At 38.6% G+C, this 5,399-nt stretch overlaps 1 long non-coding RNA gene across 1 annotated transcript; it reads right to left on the reverse strand.

Moving 5' to 3' along the window:
- Positions 1-770: 770 nt before the first annotated feature.
- On the reverse strand, positions 771-4,445 carry LOC139705204 (uncharacterized). Its single transcript, XR_011707084.1, has 3 exons — positions 4,038-4,445; positions 2,941-3,069; positions 771-813 (listed from the first exon to the last, which is right to left on the reverse strand). It is a non-coding gene; the product is annotated as an uncharacterized lncRNA (long non-coding RNA).
- Between the last annotated feature and the right edge of the window lie 954 nt (positions 4,446-5,399).

The following is a 5,399-nucleotide window of genomic DNA, read 5'->3' on the forward strand; positions in this document are numbered from 1 at the left end:
GATGCCCAGATTTTGTCTGACTACATGTGCTTAGTAATATACAACTTCTCTCTCTTATATATAAACTGGTGCATCTATATATGCAGATATTTGCATATATAATTTATTTTAAAATTGCATACAATTATGCTTACATTTTATATAAATTATTGTTATTTTTATTTATATGCGGTGCTGGGACTTGAACCTAGGCCTGCCACATGGTAGGTAAGTTATATACCACTGAGCTACATCCTCAGTTCCTACTTTATGTAAAGTATAAGCATCTATCAAAATAGAAAGTTTCAGAGAATAACCTAATAATGTTTAAATAGAATTTGTAATATTTTTTTCTCTGCACTTTCTGCACATCCCAGTCCGGAGACCACTGGTCTATAAGATAAAATCCAGGTTCTATGAAAGCATAGTCTTTAAACTCAGGTCTAGATCTCATAAATAAAAATAACAATAATTTATATAAAATATAAGCATAATGATATGCAAATTTAAATAGTACAGACAGTGTAAAAAGGCTCAATTTCCAGATTCTGAATTACCAAATGTTCCCTCTCTGGAAAATGATCTGCTTGAAAATGGCTTGCACTAGGTTGGTTTTCCATCCTCCTCTTGGCCATTGCCCTTACCCTTCACAACAGAAAGGTATCCCCCAGCCATCCTGAACTGTATATGTGCTCTGTTCCCAAGCAAAGGGATCATTTGAGTCATCTGAGAATGCATCATGCCTGAGGGAGAATCTCTTGAGATCAAAGAGAAACAATGACAGGACAGTACCTTATTTCATCCACTTGACAAATTCATGGCAAGCCTCTGTGCCTGTCACAGAATTAGAATTAGAATTAGAAGTCACAGGAGAGAAAGTGAAAGGTCTTACAGTTCATATACATATGTATTTTTTAACTGAAAAAAATAAGGCTAAACTTTTTCTGACAGAAAATAATTCTATTTGACTAATTGGTTTGGCCATGGGGACTGGAACCAATTAAATAAGATTTTCTACAAAAGTATAAATTAGACCAGTGGCTCTAAGCATTTGATGAAAATATATGTAAAATACTTATCTAATATATAATACATCAGAAATTTCTTTTTTTATACCAGAAATGACATCATTTGCATCTATCTCAAGTTATAGTGACCACTGCCTTCAACTAACATTAATGAGGTTATAACCCAGACTCTTGACCACCTTATCTCCTGTTGGTTCCATCAGGCTTTACCCAAACCACTCTCATGCTCCTTGGCACTCTTCTAGGCCTATACCTTTGTATGTGTTCATGCCAGTTCCTCCATTGTAAGTACCCTTTCCCTCCCATCTCAGTGTGTTGAAATCCTACCTAATATCTGCTTAGTCTGAGGAACTAATTAAGCATGGAGGATGCAAAATGAACATAATAGCCTTGGTTCCTTTTGCACAGAACTTAATCGTCTAGTATGGGAGATAGATAAATAGTGATTATATGATACTGTAAAAGTTTGTGATGGGGAACCATGAGGTGTTGCCCACTCATAGCAGGGGTACCCTCCATACACTTGAGGGGTCAAAGGCGTCTTCTCAGAGAAAGTGGTCAGAAGGCCAAAACCCTTTGAGAAACCTAACTTTTTTCAGGGAGAAGAATGGAGTGATGTATTGTGAGCACACAAAAATTAATTGAATCAACATTGTTAGGACAGTTTTTCTGTGGAGTCAGTTTTTTTTTTCTTTTTTTAAGAGATGAGGGCTGTCCTCAAACTGCTCAGCTCAGCCTCCCAAGTAGCTGGGAATAACAAGTGTGTATCACTGTGGCCAGCTTTCGAGTCACCATTTCATCCATGAGGGACACTAACATTATCATCATCATCATCATCATCATCATCATCATTCCTTTTGCAGTGGTACGGACTGTACACTAACTCAAGTGTAGGTCCATAGAGAAACTTTTCCCACATTCAAAAAATCTGTTTCAGGCTTTTCTGAGAATAGTTATATACTCTTAAAAGTCTAATTATAAAACAAATTTAAAGTCAAGGAAGAGGTCATCTCTAAAAATATTTTCCCTTGCTTTTTGCCAAACACAAATATTTGAGCTCAACTGCTGGGAGAATGGATACTTTTTTTATATTGGGCTCACCAGAAATAGAACTTTGATGTCTGTGAGCAAAATGACAGGTTGTTTGTGTTATGTCTCTGCTCTGAGGGTGAGGCACCTTCTAAATAGTTAATAAAATAAAGAGAACCAGACAAGAGAAAATATTCTGTATGAAGGAACTTCTTTGTGCCACATAAGAGGAGGAGATTGGGAGGGCTCAAGGAATCTCACTGCTTCACCTTTGTTCCCAGCACTGTCCTCAGCCAAAGGTCCTAAAAGTACCTTGGCTGAGAGATGCTCAATTCTCTACTTTGATGCCAACATGTGCTGTACTATTTGTTATCAATTGTTATTTCAGTGAAAGACTCTCTACAAATACATTATAAGGAAGGTATGTGGCATCAGCCATTAAATATTTTCTATACTGGGCACAATTTGGAACCTAATACCTCTTTGTTCATTCAGAATAGGAAAAAAACAAATAAACAAAAAATATCCTGAGAATCCTACTATTCATGAGGTCGTGGCAAGGAGATTTAAAGTTCAAAGCCAGCTTAGGCAACTAAGTAAGACCCTGTCTCAAAAATAAAAAAAGACTGGGAATTTAGCTCAGTGGTAGAGCTCTCCTGGGCTCAATGTCCACTAATGGAAAAAACAAAAAACAAATCCTCAGTCTTCCAGTTCTCTGATACTGTACATCCATTCATTGCCACAGTGGATTTTCATTCCTGATTTCTTAGTTGTCTGAACATCTTCTTTAAGCACCCCTATATAGGATTAATATTTTATCTGTGATCCCTATGGAAATAGAATCAGACAGTTATCATCCAAAAAGGGCTTAGTTATCGAAGTACCAAAGGTATTGTCTATGTACCTTATAAAACACTGCCTTTGGGCTGGGATTGTGGCTCAGCGGTAGAGCGCTTGCCTAGCACGCGCGGGACCGGGGTTCAAACCTCAGCACCACATTAAAATAAAGGCATTGTGTTGTGTCCATCTACACCTAGAAAAAAAAAAAAAAAAAAAATATATATATATATATATATATATATATATATATATATATATATATATATAAACACTGCCTTTATATGGAAGTCAAATGACATGAACCCCAAGGACTATACAACCAGTGAGGATCCAGTTGTCTACGTTGTTGACAAATTCACTTCATCTCTTAGGAAAACCAATACAAATTCATTCCAACACACAAAAAACTCAGTTTTGTTAGAAAGTAACTATTAAACTCTATAGGAGCAGAATCATTTGATAATATGTTTCTATTACAAATGCTTCTGTCAGTGATACCATATTTTCCCAGATGGGTGGGCCAACTCTAATCTAATAAAAAATTCTGCTTTCTACTATTTCTAAGAATTTTCTGATTATGATCTTTAAAAAAATTGCAACAATGTTGAATGCAGGCTTATGTTGGAAGTATGTATATAAATGTGTTCGCAAATGGGTTTAGATCTTTGTGTAGAAAAGGGTCTGCAGTATCCTAAATAGAAAAATCTTCAAGTAAATTAGAACTGACTTAAAAGTTTGAAAATGGTAGCTTGGCTTAGTGATCTTATATCAAACACCGCCGAGGTCACATTTCAACACCTCCCAACTCCCAGATTAATTTTATTTCTGTCACCCTCTTCACCTTTGAAATTCCTTCCATTTTGCAAAATCAGTTCCATTCAATACAATAAGTACAACATGACTTCTGTCCTTGGCACACACTCCCCTGTGTGCAAACATAGAATACATAGTTTTCAGCCTTGTGCCTGAGGGACAGGTGGGTGTAGAGAAATGAATTATGTTTCTTGGCCTCCCAAAGCCCCAGGCTTTCCTAAAAGACCACCAATAGAATAAATGGCGGTTCATGTAGGCTGAGGGCTCCTCAATACCCAGACAAGGCCATTTTGTAGTAAGGGTCATATACTCTCTTTTTAAATAAAGCAGAATGCATGTGAATACTACCTTGCTGCCAGAGCCTTTCCTGGGCAAAAAGCCTGGCTTTCAACTGCAACCCCATCTTCTTCGCCGCAGGGACCTGCAGTGTCGCGGCATGTCCAGCAGATGACGCTGCAGCTGAATTTTCGCGAATTGTTCTCTACGCCCGCAGAAGAGTCTGGAAAAAACAAAATTTTTTTAAGCATTCTAATTTTCAACATATATTGTCTTGCTTATCGTTTCTGGGGCCCTGTTTAATTGGATTAGTCGAATTGCATTTTAAGTCTTTTTTAATCACTGATTACGCTATCTTAAATACATGTTTTGTTGTTGTTTTTATGTTGCACTCTTCCAAAAACTCTTTGCTAACTTTTCAAATATCATTAATTGTCACATGGGCAACATTCTGCAAAGTTAGCAAGCTGGATGAAGAAAGATAGTTTCTAAACAGACCAGCAAGGCGTGGCTAGAACAAGCTCGCGAAACTACTGCGGAAATGGCCTTTGTGGCTGGCGGGGCGGTGGCCGCGGCTTCCCCAAGACAGCGCCGCCTGCTGGTGAAAAGGGACAAAGAGCTCAGAGCTCGCCAGAGGCGCCGGGCGGCTTCGGGTAGGGCGTGGACTTCGCACTTTCGCAGTATCGCCCCGCAGTCGGGATGTTGGGTGTTACACCCCCTCACCAACAGAGCTGAGAGGGCACAGCCAGAGCCGCCTTTTTGTGGGGAGGAAAAAGCTAGAGGCCCACTATGGTTTTGGCAGTCAATGTTTCAGAGCGCTTTAACGGTTTTTAATGCTCCTTAAAGCTACAAAGGATGGGTTTTATTTTTAGGACAATGTTATTATTTTAAACAATCCTAAAGAAGAATGAAAAATAGAATCTGAAGCTGGGGATGTAGTTCAGTGGTAGAGAGCTCGCCTTGTACTCCAGAGGCCCTGGGTTCGATCCTCAGCACCACATAAAAAAATAAATAAAAAAAAATAAAGATATTGTGTCCATCTACAACGTGTGTGTGTGTACACATATATATGTAAAAGAAAAATGGAATCTGATAGGGGTCCGCTTTTATTTATTCTAGACTGCCTTAATAGTATTTACAAAATACTAAAAGAGGTCCTGAGGAAAAATTGGGAAATGCACAGGGGGTTAAATTTCAAGGTGGATGTGCTTATCAATTCTGCACCTCATTTTTATTCCAGGATTGTTGCAGTGCCATTTCTGGAATCCCTCCTCCTCTCTCCACTTCCTTTTTCTCTTCGCTCATTTGACAGGAGTCTCTGCACTCATCTGCTTAGAACACGTCATCGCCATCCACTGGGAGAGAATTGTGGTACCACCTTTCTCCCCCTATGGCGGAAGCCCACTGAAAGATGATGAGTTGCGCTTCTGCTCT

The sequence above is a fragment of the Marmota flaviventris genome, chromosome 3 (genome assembly GCF_047511675.1).
Source record: "Marmota flaviventris isolate mMarFla1 chromosome 3, mMarFla1.hap1, whole genome shotgun sequence".
Classification (NCBI taxonomy): Eukaryota; Metazoa; Chordata; class Mammalia; order Rodentia; family Sciuridae; genus Marmota; species Marmota flaviventris.